At 37.1% G+C, this 14,555-nt stretch overlaps 1 protein-coding gene across 48 annotated transcripts in view; it reads left to right on the top strand.

Annotated features, from left to right (window-relative positions):
- Nucleotides 1-14,555, top strand: part of Ptprd (protein tyrosine phosphatase receptor type D) — a 2,272,674-nt gene that overhangs the window by 598,499 nt on the left and 1,659,620 nt on the right. The gene's annotated exons all lie outside the window — the stretch shown is intronic.

The raw sequence follows: 14,555 nt of genomic DNA, 5'->3' as shown, positions 1-14,555 counted from the left end.
ACCACCGCCACCCCCTGGGCATGTTTTAACACACACAATTATGTTTTATTTTCTTTTTTTTTTTTTTTTTTTTTTTTTTTTGTTTTTCGAGACAGGGTTTCTCTGTGTAGCTTTGTGCCTCTCCTGGAACTCACTCGGTAGCCCAGGCTGGCCTCGAACTCACAGAGATTCACCTGGCTCTGCCTCCCGAGTGCTGGGATTAAAGGCGTGCGCCACCACCACCCGGCCTATGTTTTATTTTCAAGACAGTGTCTGACAGTATCTCAGGCTGGCCTTGATCTTGTAATCCTCCTACCTCAGCCTCTAAATGCAGGAACCCAAGGTATACAGCACCATGCCTTTCTTTTATCAGCAGTAACATTTCCCCCCCTTTTTTCATGTGATTGGTGTTTTTGCCTGCATGTATGTCCATATGAGTGTATTGGATAACCTTGAATTGCAGTTACAGACAGCTGTGAGCTGTCATGTGGGTTCTGGGAATTGAAGGCAAGTCCTCCGGAAGACCAGCCAATGATCTTAATCACTGAGACATCTCCCCAAACTCCAGCAAACTTTTTGTAAAAGTATAATTTAATGTTTAACTATGTGTATATGTGTGTATGTGTGTATAGGTTCAGACAGCCATATGGATATGGTTGTTGTGGATGGAAGTTTCAAGAGCCTTGAAGCAGTACTTAGCAAGCTTATTTCAATATATCACTTCAGGGAAGTTGAGGGAGTAGGAGTATTCTAAAGTTGTTATTACAGAAAATCAAATAGCCAAATGATTGAGAAAGAAACCTGAACTCACAGGACTATCTCCAAAGTATCTGTCTAAATCAATCTGTGAATCTATAGTACTGCTGTTATGTGGTAAGATTCCTTAGTGAGATTAGTTCAGTACTGTTGTTTCTTTTCTTTTTTTTTTCTTTTTCAATACTGTTAAGACAAGGTATTAATATCAGGAGAGTCTGGTAAGAATTGCGTTTACCAGGGGCTTTACACACATGGAAGTAGAAATGTGTCTGAGTTGGTTCTCACAGGGCAGCAGATCCTGTCTTCTGGGCAGTGTCAGGGTCTCCCTACTCTCACCTCTTACTTCAGGAGCTCACAGTTCATGTGTCAAGCCCCCACCCAAGTTAAAAGAGGCAGTTTTGATATTAAATGATACATTCGGGACTCCAGACAATATACACACCATTGCTGGATATCCTTCTTATTTATCTTAGGCTTCCTTTAATTCAGGGCTAAACATTGCTAAAACAATTTGAAATCTATTTCAACAATTTCTTACCCAGAAGTGAATTTTCCATCTCATACCTTCAGAAATCTCATACTTCACTGAAATGCAGATATATTTTCTCCATGATATTGCTTTATCAAACATAAAATTATCCTAGAATAATCCTTTGAGTCCATAGAAACTCATACTTCCTAATCTCCTGCACACAGATGGATCATCTAAAGTCTACCATTTCAGGAGTCAATATCTTTATTACCAAGTTAGAACACATGCTCTCTAGTGTATATTAAAAATATTATCTTGAAATATGTTTTCTCTTCTTTAGTGATAGAAATGGTCTTTCATGACCTTCATCTAAACAGACTAACAGATTCATCAATTTTATTACTTCGCTTTGTGAAAACACTTTCCTGTTCAGTATTCTCAGTAACGAAGTTGTTTGAGCTGTCTATTATTAACCACATGCACGAATGTGCTATCACACATTAACAGCAAGTTAGTTTATCACCCTTCTGGAACATAATGGCGATTTAAACAGCATTGTTCAAGGTTTCTGATGAAGCAATCTACCTCAAACCAGATAGCACAGCCATGATAATCATTCATGGACCTGGTCATACGGCTCAGCAGTTAAGAGCAATTGTTGCATCTCCAGAGGACCTAAGTCTTCAGATATGAGTGATAGGAATGGATCCCAGGTTGTCTAGAATAGCAGCAAGTACACTTAACCGCTAAGCCATCTCTCTAGTCCCTGTCAGGATTTTCTGAGTATGAGGAAATCCATGGGATCTCTTCTTTTCTCTCGCACAGATGCACTTAATGTATTTAACCCTTCATTTGCTCCTGAGTTTTTACCTGTCCAAGATATCCCTCCCAAGGGTCAGCATTTGCTTCCCAGGAAATGTGCATTTAACAGTCAGCATCCATGGACTATACTGATTCAACTAACCATGGACTGAAATTTAGAAAAAAAAATGTTTCTATATAGAACACATAAAAATCTCTTCCTTGTCATTATTCATTCTCTAAACAATTTAGTGTAAAAATTTACATAGCACTTTAATTGAAATCAAAGTTAAAAGTAATCCAGAGATTCTTGATAGCATAGAGGATAGCATGTACAGACTCTATGCACACTACACACAGTTTGTTTTTATAAAGTATTTCAGCATTGATAAGTTGTGGTATCCACAAGAGATCCTGAAGCCTATACTAAGGAAACAGAACTAGTGCATTGTATCCCATAACCTGAAAAGCTCATCTTGTATATGTTCCAACATATGGTAATATCAGTAATAACAGTTCCATAAGCATATATATATAATGCTTCCATGAGTAAATGAAATATTATATTCTCCTAATAACTTTAAAATCTAATGATATACTTAGCCAGTGTATTTTGGCACATTTGTACACAAATTTATCATCACCAAAATGTGCCATGAATGATACACACTGCTTCTCTCTGGAGTGCTTGTCTATAGTTATAAACTAGGGACTCATTTTTCATTGTATCCTTAAAGAAAGCCACATACTATCTGCCGCTCTTCCCCTCTAGATTTAATGTTTGTTTTCATCTGAAACAACTGTTTTGAATTCATAACAGACGTTCTTGTCAATTCACTCCGGATACTAATTAGTTTACTTTCCTCCATATACCTAATTTTCTAAAACTGATCATTGCAGCATATTGCATTGATTCATCTACAAGAGACTGCTTTTCAAAGTTCTTGTTATTTTCAGGAAACTGACTTTACAATTCCTATCAATGGTCTGAGGGAACTGAATTAATAGAAGGATTTACCCCCTTTTATTTATTCTACCAAGGCCAAGTCTCTAGAGGAGTGCTTCACATTGCAGACAATGCATTCTCTGGTTTGCTGGCCGGCTTAATGGGATGTTAACATCGATTGGGACTATTTCTCTGTCACCTGAGAATGACTGTAGGTTTTGTGGTATGCTACTGTTTCGGATCCTTCTCCCAGCTGTTTTAAAATTTGGCATCACTAAACTAAGTGTCTTCCATGCTTATGAGACCACAGCTTCCTTTTTCTGAGGAATGAATTCTTGTAAATGTGTAATGTACCTGGAATCAAAACCACAGCACATTGCTTATGTCAAGCCTGTAGCAAATAATGTCAGACTCTCTGAAAATGTGGGCAGCTCAGACAGATGCTGTTGTGAAATTGTTGCCTTCTGGTGAGGCAGGACTATTACTATAATTTTGGAAAACTGAGAGACAATATAGTGAGTTTAGTTTTGTTCTACATTCATTTTAAGTTCACTCTGTGATAACAGATTTTCCTCTACTTCTTGAGAAACTTAAGCAGGATCCAGAACTTTTTTTTTTAATTTTTAAAGTATTAAAATGTCCATCATAATTTTTAATATTTAAAACAATGTGAATTCCCATTAAGGCCCTGGTTATTCCATGTTGAGGCCTGTCTTCCCTGCCTGCCCATGTGGGTCAGATTCTGTAAGAGTCCACAAGTACGAAGTAACCGGGTTCTTTCCCATCTCTCTATTCTCCTGTCCTGCTGACCAAGAGTAGCATCAGAGTGTTGTATCATGGCGAAAAGTAGCATGGTATGCAGTAAGGTTTTTAGGTGATGCTCTTGGCCAGGACCTGTAGACATTTAAAGCTGGTATTTCTCATCAGTGCAGGTTTCTCCAGAAACAGCATCACTCTCTAGAGATGTGGCAGTGTCGGTCATGTAAGTGGGAAACACTCAGAACCCTCTCTTTAACAGTTCCCTAGCAAGTGCATCATTCCTCACCTCTGCCTCACTCCTACATTCTTTTTCTTGAGGTATCTTGTCTGCCTGACCTTTTTTTTTAAGGTTCTTTGAACCCTTTGCATTTATCAAAGAGTGATATTGAAATGCCACACCAAATTTAACAATTTTATTTAATCTACCATCCCTTCTCCTTCTGCTTCACTCTTGTATGGAGATGCATGCACCATCCTTCAAATTCTTTGAGTCAGTAGAGTACTCTTTTAGCACAATGCCCTCTCCAGGAAAGTCTTCAGACATCCAATTTCTTATTTCCTCAAAGTGGGTGAGGGATTTAAAAGATACTTAAGTTTTATATATCTCTTTGATCATTGAGAACATTTAAAGGAAATGAGAATTCTCCCATCACTAACATTGCTAAGAATCTAATAAACCTATAATACATTTGGGTGTTAAAAAATTGCTATTATGCTTATTTCAAATGCTTATACTTTCGTATATATTATGCTCAGATAAAATTGCTTAATGGTAATAATACATTTCAAAATCCCTTGAAGGATTTGAAAACCTGCAAATTTGTAGGATCACTACTAAAACACTTGGGGAAAGGGAGCTGCAGGGTCTGCTTACAATGTGGAACAGAACATGGAGTTTTATCTTTTCTTTGAAGTATTGCTTTATGAGTGTTCATTATACACTTACAATGACGATTCTGGGAGATTGTCATCATAAAGGGTTTACAGTCTATAGGATTTTTCCCCTCAAGACACCAGGCTCTCAAATTGAATAGCAAACCATAAGAGACAACACACAGAAATGGTTGTCAAAGGAAAACTACCTTGTCAAAAGAGTGGAAATCTACAAGACTCTATTTATAAAATAACATGCAAGGTTATTACAGAGGAAATTAAAATGACAAATGGTTATCATAATTCACACATTGTAAACTGTCTGTTATCTTGTATTAAGTCCATTTTATGACATCTAAAAAGTAAAGAGTACAGTCATAGAATATTTGAAATTACTTATTTAAATGGTAGAAGATATATCACTATCATAAAATACAGGAAGTAGCTATTATTGAAATAATTCACAAAATTCTGAATACATTTCTTGGGTATATGCCCAAGAGTGGTATAGCTGGATCTTGTGGGAGATCAAGAGACAGCTGGGACTGACCTACTCTGGTGATGGGATGGCCATATACCCTAATAGTTGTGCCAGAAACCCCATCCAAGGACTGAGGAATCTGGATGCAGACATCCACAGCTAGGCCCCAGGTGGAGCGCTGGGAGTCTAATTAGTGAGAAAGAGGAGGGTTTATATGAGCGAGAATTGTTGAAACCAAGGTTGGATAAAGCACAGGGACAAATAGCCAAATGAATGGAAACACATGAACTATGAACCAAAGGCTGAGGGGCCCCCAACTGGATCAGGCCCTCTAAATAAGTGAGACAGTTGATTGGCTTGATCTGTTTGGGAGGCATCTAGGCAGTGGTACCAGGTCCTGGGCTCATTGCATGAGTTAGCTGTTTGAAACCTGGGACTTATGCAGGGACGCTTGGCTCAATCTGGGAGGAGGGGACTGGACCTGCTTGGACTGAGTCTATCAGGTCGATCTCAGTCCCCTGGGGAGACCTTGATCTGGAGGAGGTGGGAATGGGGGGTGGGCTGGGGGAAAGGGGAGGGGGGCAGGAAGGGAGAGAACAAGGGAATCTGTGGCTGATATGTAGAACTGAGTAGTATTGTAAAATAAAATTAAATTAAAAAAAAAAGAAAAAAAGAAAAAATTCTGAATACAAAATAGTATGCTAATACCAGTTAAGGCTCCTGTTACAGAAATGTGCATTTTGAAAAAATTCACAGCTGTGTCATTGAGACCCAAACTGATAAGCATGGGTATCAACATCATGAACACACAAATGCCCTACTTTTTGTTAAATTGACTTTTGTCAGTCCAGGCTGTATTTATTTAGAGTCTGAAGAATTGGAAATAATTTTTACTTTGGTTTTAACTTTCAATGAAATGTAGTGATTGAGTTGCTGTGGTTGGTAAGAAATACAACAGAGGACTTAATAAAATTGAGAAAGTTGATTTTACATGATGCTGTCATGGTTCTCACACTTTATCTGAATGTAAGTGCTAAGCTGGAGGTCTAGCAAAATGCATGTGTGTTCCTGATCATCTGGAGAGAATATGGGAAAGAATAACAGTAGATACAACAATATGTGAGATGCCAACAAGTTAAAAGCACAGGCATTAGATTCATTTGGAAAAATATGTAGTTTTCCTTTTCCCAAGTTTGTAGAAGAAGTTTTATGCAAAGTGGCTTTGTTTTGACTGGGGATGGACAGGAGTCCTTACTTTTAAGGCTGCAGTACCAATTATAAGGAACACCTACCCACAATTCTGTACTTAAGGATGCTTTGATGCCTCCTGTGCTAGGAACATTTGGAAGAATCTGGAATAGAACAGAGATGTAACTTTACTATATGGAAACCAAGAGAGATGATTTGAGAACTCACTTTGAAATGACGTGTGTGTATAATGTTTGCAGTATGTAATAACATTTAAAATTGTTTTTTTATCTGTTTGTTTGTTTTAGGCATAGGATCTCACTGTATAGTCTTGGCTGTCCTAGAACTCATTAAGTCAACCAGGTTGGCCTTGGAAAGATTCACCCTGCTCTGTCTTCAGAATACTGAGATTTAAAGGCATGAGCTATCATGCCCAGAAATATTTAAAATTTTATGATGATAGTATTTGAAACACTGTGGTTTCCAGAAAATTTTAGAAATGTCTATTATCTATACTTACAGCAATTTTCCTAGTTTAATTAATCATAATAGTGTTACAGGCATTGGCAGTCTACATATAGTCAGTCATTTTCACAAATCATTCTGTTTTTGTACCTTATAAAAACTGATTAAATGATAAAGCATCATTTTTATTTTAACTTTTAAACTTGGGAAAAGAATATATACTTTTAGTGCAATTTCATTTTCTGAGATAGAATGCAATCTCATCCAAGGGCAGATTTATAGAAAACCAATATAAAGGTTTTTGGAGTCATAAAAATACTGAGTCATAAAATATTTTAAAGGAACAACCTAATTACATCTGTATAATTCAGTGGGCTCACTGCTTTATAGTGGTGAATTATTGAGAACATGAAAACAATTAGCAGAAGAAATCATTTTTAAATGGGAATTCAGAGTTTTGGCTCCCATTTATGGCATTTTATTCATTCCAGTAGCTAAAATAAAACTTGGCCAAAGAAAATCTTAACAGCTACCCAATCTACATAAAGTGCAGTAAATTAGCTTAATGGTTTTTCTCATAATTTATAATGAAATACCCACTGTGCACAACTTGTGTTCGTTGGCTTTTAATTTGTGCCTCATTTTCCTTCAGTTACTTCCTAAGGCAGCAGCATTGTCAGGTAATATCTGCATGCACAGGACAGTGGTTCACAATGGCTTCAATGCAGCAAGGGTGCATTTGTTGTTCACTGGGTGTGTTTGCTGGTGAGTTAGCATGCTGTGATTGGGAAATTTGTATTTGGGAAAGAACTTAGAGACACCAGATTAGTACTACCCAGTTCTGTCATCAAACAGGCTCCAGGTTTGGTTAATCCTAGCATGAGAAAGATGAGTGAGACTCCATCTTGTAGTTCTGCTATCTCTGGGTTTCTATCCCAAGTATACTGCTCAGTCATGAAATTATTTCAGGTAACTGCCATATACGCCATTTTCTGTGAATGCCTGATTTTTTCATACATGTTACCTTCTTCACACCAGACATCCACCATCAGGAAATGTTCTCAAATATCATCTGTCCTGTTTAAAAAACAGCTTTATGCAATTATCTTGGATTTTCACATTCTGTGCTGCGATAGGAAGATCTGAATCTATTAGAAAGTAGTGTATGCACTAGGGACAAGACATTGATTGTCCTGTTGATGACATGAGTAAAGAGTGAAGAAAGAGACTTTCTTTTGCATAGCTTAGAACAAGAGCAAGCTCAAATATAAATTCAGCACTTCTCTCCTGTGCCATCTTCCTGTCTGTAGTATTTGGGCCCAGGGACACAGAATATTACATAATTTAAGATTTTTCTTAGGTTGTAAATGACGATTACTTGGGAAACCCGTCATTCTGAAATTCAGATGAAATTTAAAACTGGCTGAGTAGACAGTAGGATGGTAGATTGAGTATACAGTCTTCAATGATATCAAGACATTTCTTTGTTAGGGTGTCTATTGCTGTGAAACACCATACTTAAAAATCATTGTGCCTGCTGGCTATCTATCAATTGAAGGAAACCTGGACAGAAAGACAAACAGGGCAGGAACTTGAAGGCAGGAGCTGATGCAGAGACCATGGAGGGGTGCTACTTACTGTCTTGCTCCTCATGGTTTGCTAAGTCTGCCTTCTTATAAAACCCAGGATCACCAGCCCAGGATTGACTCCACCCACAATGGGCTGAGCTCTTCCCCATCAATCACTAACTAAGAAAAATAACCTATGTCCTTTTCTACAGGTTGATCTTAGGGAGGCATTTTCTCAACTAAGGTTGTCTTCTCTCAGCTGGACTTTAACTTGTGTCAAGATGACATACAACTATCCAGCACAAAGAATATTAGTAGTTTGGCTGCAAAGTCAGGCCAAAGTTCAGTCTGTTTGATGGTAAGAGGGATTTTTAGGGAAAAAAAAAGTATTGCCACATATGTTGATAGTAACATCTGTTTCAAGAGGCAAAAATATCTGTGTATGGTGGAGTTTGAAAGAAGCCCATCTGTATCAGATCAGTAACTCTTCACAGGAGAAATACTTGCCATAAGAGGATGGATGAGTAAGAGTTTTCACATAAAGCATCAGATTTCAAAGTGTAAAGAATGTTTTCTAGGTACAGAGATGCAAAGTGGGCAGTGTCTAATCTTATAATTCTCTAGTGTAGCATGAATCTTAAAAAGTCTTATTAAGCCGGGCGTTGGTGGCGCACGCCTTTAATCCCAGCACTCGGGAGGCAGAGCCAGGCGGATCTCTGTGAGTTCGAGGCCAGCCTGGGCTACCAAGTGAGCTCCAGGAAAGGCGCAAAGCTACACAGAGAAACCCTGTCTCGAAAAACCAAAAAAAAAAAAAAAAAAAAAAAAAAAAAAGAACAAACCTAAAGCCAGGTATTAGGGTGATTGCATTGCGGGAAGATCAGAGAAGCAGAACAAGCCACAGCTTCCTCACCTTGCCAATTCCTCAGTAGATCTCTGCCTCTGGAATGCTAGGATTAAATGCATGAGTGCCACTAGCCTCTGTATCTAGTGGCTGTTCTGTTCTCTGACCCCAGATTAGTTTATTAGGGTGCACAATATTTTGCGGAACACAAAACCACCACATTTCCCCTTTTCTTGTCTAAAATTTAAAAAAGCTTATAACTAATACAAGAAAAACTATACAATAAGTATATACAATATATACAGTAAAAAATTACATTAACAATGTTTAGTTCATTAACATTTGACAGGTTCAGACAAAAAACTTCATTAATATATAACAATGCCCAGTCCAGTAACATTTGATAAACTCAGACAAAAATTTTCATTACTTATCCTATTTAAAACAAATAGTTCCTTTTAAAAGTCGATTTAATAATTGACCTTCTTTTGCCGGGCAGTGGTGGCACACGCCTTTAATCCCAGCACTTGGGAGGCAGAGGTAGGAGGATCTCTGTGAGTTCGAGGCCAGCCTGGTCTACAAAGTGAGTTCCAGGATAGGCTCCAAAGCTACACAGAGAAACCCTGTCTTGAAAAAGCCAAATAATAATAATAATAATAGTAATAATAAGACCTATTTATCTTATCATATTCATATTCTCTTTTTTTCTTTTCATAATAGAATCAATAATCTACATTTTTCCATTTTTATATTTCCCCTTTTTCTTTTTAGAGTAGATTCAATGATCTACCCATTTATCCTATTATTTCTTTATCTTTTTTCTAATAGTAGAGTCAATGATCTACCTCATATCTATATTCTCTTCTACTTTTTCCTTTTTTTTAAAACAAAACCCCTGAATCTAATCTCCATGTTCAGCTTTTTTCCTGACCATTAACAATTAACAACTTGTAACCAAACATTGTAAACAATAACAATATCCAAAATTTATTAAACAACCAAAACCTCCCATCCCACATCTTGGGAATGTGGACTTTGTTTTCTTAAAATTACTCCCTGCTTTCAGAGGATAAAGACATCTTTAGGAAATCCTGAAAAGAAATTTTTGGGTTAATTGTCAAGTCCTGGGAGAGGTAGCTGTATCATTTGTTGTCCAGTGTCTGCATAATGGGAAAGTGCAGGGCTTGCCTCAATTCCTTGCTCAAGTAGTCTGTCAGACTGGATCATCTCAGCTAGCCATCTCAAAATTGTACTGAGTAGTTTGTAGTCCAAAGTTGATCATTCTGTAGTATTAATCAGCTTAATGGCTTTACCATATTCCATGTGGAATCATCTATGTCGGGTCCCATCATCCTTTCAAAGATTTCAAAGTTTGCTGTTAGGCATAGTCATGGTTCTCTGCAGATTTATTTATTTATTTATTTATTTATTTATTTATTTATTTATTATTATTTATATGTTTGTTTATTTAGTGCCTCCTCTGTGGTTTGGTGCAATCACAGTCTGATAAATGTCTGTCTCTGGGGACCATGAACATTCTTCTCTAGAAGAGAAAATGTTCACAGCAATTTCTCCCCACCATTTGTCTTGCCAAACTTTTCCAAAGTGACCTTTGCTGATGCTTTCTTGTAACATGATGGTCCTGCAATTCTTCTCTGAACAAGCAGCAGCAAACCCTTTGTCCCAGGTAGCAGCATCACCACAGTCACCAACAAGATGAGAAGAAGCCAGCAATGTGGAACAGCAGCCACTGCCTCCATGGTCCTACCACCATTTGTGGCTCGGTCCTGGCTGAAGCTTCTCCTTAGAAAGCCTCCTAGGCCAGCCTCAAACTCCGAATCCTCTTGCTTCTGCCTCCTTCAGCAAATCCTACCAGTGTGCCACCACAACTGGCAAGAAGCAGCTTGGTCTGAGCTGGGGCCCGCAAGGCCACAAACAAGTTGCTCTTTCATGAATTCGTACCACAAACGTTGGGTGCCAGATGTAGCAGGAATCTCAGAAGGTCTTATTAATAAAAAACAACCTGGAGCAAGGTATTGGGGTGAATGCTGGAAGATCAGAGAAGCAGAACAAGCCACAGTTACCTCACCTAGCCAGTTCCTCAGCTGATCCTGTTTCCTCAGACTGGAAGCCTCTGAGTCCTTATCCAATTGGATCTCAGCTGAAGTGTTTCTTGAAAGCCTGAAGCTTAACCAGTTCAACTTCCCGGTTTTCACGCCTTAATATACTTTTCTGCTTTCTGCCATCACTTCCTGCGATTAAAGGCATGAGTCACCATGCCTGGCTGTTTACAGTGTGGCTTTGAACTCAAAGATCTGAATGGGTCTCTGCCTCTGGAATGCTAGGATCAAAGGTGTGCGTGCCACCATTTTCTGGCCTCTGTATCTAGTGGCTGTTCTGTTCTCTGACCCCAGATAAGTTTAATAGGGTGCACAATATTTTGCAGAACACAATGTCATCACACTCTAGTGCCTAGGAAATGAGAAAACAAGGAGTATTGGCCAGCATGTCCTAAGTGTGCCCACCATCCAAAGTTCATTTTAAGAAGAGGGCATTGGGTGAGCTATGTTACTCAGTGGTATAGCACCTGCCACAGATGCTCAAGACCTGAGTTTAATGACACAACCTCAAAAGTAACTGATGAACCAGAGGGTAAAATACACAAAGAAAGCAGGCATATTCTTTTTAAAAAATTGAATTAAATTAGCTCATATTTCATAAAGAGATATTTATGTTTGCTAACAAAACATCTTTGACTTTTCAAATAATAAAAATGGATTAATAGCCAATCTTTTTCAATGTCTGCAACTGAAATAAGAGCTTAAAATAGTAAGAATACAAAGCACTCTTAAAATGTTTTATTTCTTACAATAATTTTATGAATCAAAATGAACAGTTTCAAAAGAATGTTGTGACATTTTATATTATAAAACCCATTCAATTTCTAAACAGAAAGAAATGTTTCACCCCTTTACCAGTGTCTGCAGCTGCTGTTTGCTGTCATGGGCTCTTCCTCCTCCTTTACCAAGGCTCCTTCTTATCCCCTCTTTCTTTTTCCTCCCCTCCTCCTAATAATACGTGGAAGCTACCATGCATTGGCTTAACTACTTTGTGATGCTTAATTTAAGTCCTACATGGAAGCACATTTTAGAGTTGAAGCTGTGGTTGACTTTTCCAATTTCTATATAAAAATCCAAACCTTTTTATATTCTTATTACATCTTAGCTGACCCAGAACCTGTGACAACACAGCAATTTTAAAGTTTTTTTTCCCATAGTCTTATTTTTTTAAAGGATAATTAATTTGTACATTTTATATGGATACAATAACATAATTCTATGGATTACTTTGTTCTCTTGCCATGATTTTCTTAGCTGTTTAAATATTTATCTAGTGTAATAACAATAGTAATAAAATGTAACTCAACAGCTGATAGTGAACATGTTTTTGTTGCTGACAATTTCAATTAGAAGTCTTGCTGGTGAATCCAGTGAAAAGTGGATAATTTTGAAAAGGTCAGCTCTGAATTATTGTTAACCATAACCATTCCCCAAGTCATTAGGCTGATAAAATCCAATTGAAACTAAAAGCCATAGAAGTAAATTATTCAAAAGCAGTCCAGATAGATGCTGAGAGTGTCATACATATGTGAAAAACACCTGTCTACAGGAATAACTTCAACTTGATTATCCACAATAGAACTATTTAGTAAACGAAATTTGGCTATTATCATTTGCAAACCTCATGTCTCAAAGCCATTTTAGTTACTCAAACTATACAAGCCAATGGGTGAAGTACTAACTGAAGCACAATTTAACAGACCCATAAAGCAGAGTAAGGGCAGCAATTCTATTGAATTACCAGAGGAAAAAATTCAGTATAGAAATGACTACGCACTTAGTCATAGAAAATGGCTTCTATTGCAATGGAAGTTGAGGCCAGAACTAATAGTGGAAATACACATCAAATAGTTTTTACTGAGAATCAAAATGTATTTTTCATTCCAAGACAGCTTTCTCTTTGCTGTGTCATTATTTCATGCCTCATTGTTGGTGTGTGTCGTCAACTTCTCATTTCATTTTCCTCCTTCTGAGGCTGTGCCTTTTTATTTAGTGAGAGACATTGAGACTGAGAGTGGTGTTAGTAAATATAACTTCGTAATTCTGTACTGAAACTCTGAATGACAGGTAATTAAATTAGAATTTTGTAATTCAACACATTATTCATAAATACTAATTACCTTCATCATGCCTCCAAGATTTTCCATGGCAGAAATCACAATTCATCAATAATTTTGAGATCAGTATCTATATGGAATACTTTACAGTTACTGGGTTGTGTGGATGAATTTAATACTCTGCAAAATACAATATGAAAAGTGAATATAGAACTGAGCATAGTAATCTAAAGGTCAAAATGAAGTTACAGTTGTGAGAACTTACTAATATTTCATGAATTCTAGTTTTCTCATCTGCATAATGGGTATATTTTTTTCTTATTTTAAAGAATATTTCATAATGATGAAAGAATCAATATATTATATACATATGACAATTATAAAATATATTCATCCAACAACAGAACTCCCAAAATAAATTAAGCAAAAATGACAAGAAGAAATCACATATAATTGAGGATATTGAGAACAAACTTACAATAAGTTAAAAAAAAAAAAAAGTAAGTGAACAGGGTATATAATACCTGACTGAATCTAATCACTCTTACATGTCAAACTGATAGACTTCCTCACATACAGGGAAACAAACTGAGTTGAAAATATCTACAGAAAATCTCCATCCAGCCGTGATCCAAGGGGAGAGGGCTATGTTTTCTGTACACAGACCCCTCAGTTAGTAGCACATGGTGGTGGACACATGTTTTGGACTGTGACTTACTGAAAGGATATTTTTTTTTTTAGTGAAGTGGAAAAATCAGTTTTTAAATAACTATAATTTTTGGGAGCCACATTAGTGATCACTATATGACCAGTACACACAATATCAACAATAACAAAACACATCTCACTTTCTGGAGCCGTTTTGAATGACTATGATCTAGAAACAAAGATTTTAGGTTGCTCCAAATTTTATGTTGCAATTTGGAAGCAGTTTCATGAAGCTTTACAGTTTTACAGGTCAAGGCAAGTTTAAAATACATTGATTGGTACAGCAGAGAGTTGATTACAGAAAAGTTCAGGGAGATTTCAATAAGCTTTTACTATCTGATAACATTCTTAACATTTGGGTTGACGAAAACCTGCTAACTTATTTGTGGTCAAAAGGTTATTACCTATTAGTCATGAGATGTTAGGTCTTACAACAGAGGTAGAAAAATAGTTTATTCATGGTGCCAATACTAGCTCAAGGTAAGTTAAATAGTCTGATCTCACCAATGAAATCTGAATCAATCAATAAGTCTTTGCTGAC

The sequence above is a fragment of the Peromyscus leucopus genome, chromosome 2 (genome assembly GCF_004664715.2).
Source record: "Peromyscus leucopus breed LL Stock chromosome 2, UCI_PerLeu_2.1, whole genome shotgun sequence".
NCBI lineage: Eukaryota > Metazoa > Chordata > Mammalia > Rodentia > Cricetidae > Peromyscus > Peromyscus leucopus.
The sequence above is the reverse complement of the archived record's forward strand: the minus strand, read 5'-3'. Positions and strand labels throughout refer to the sequence as shown.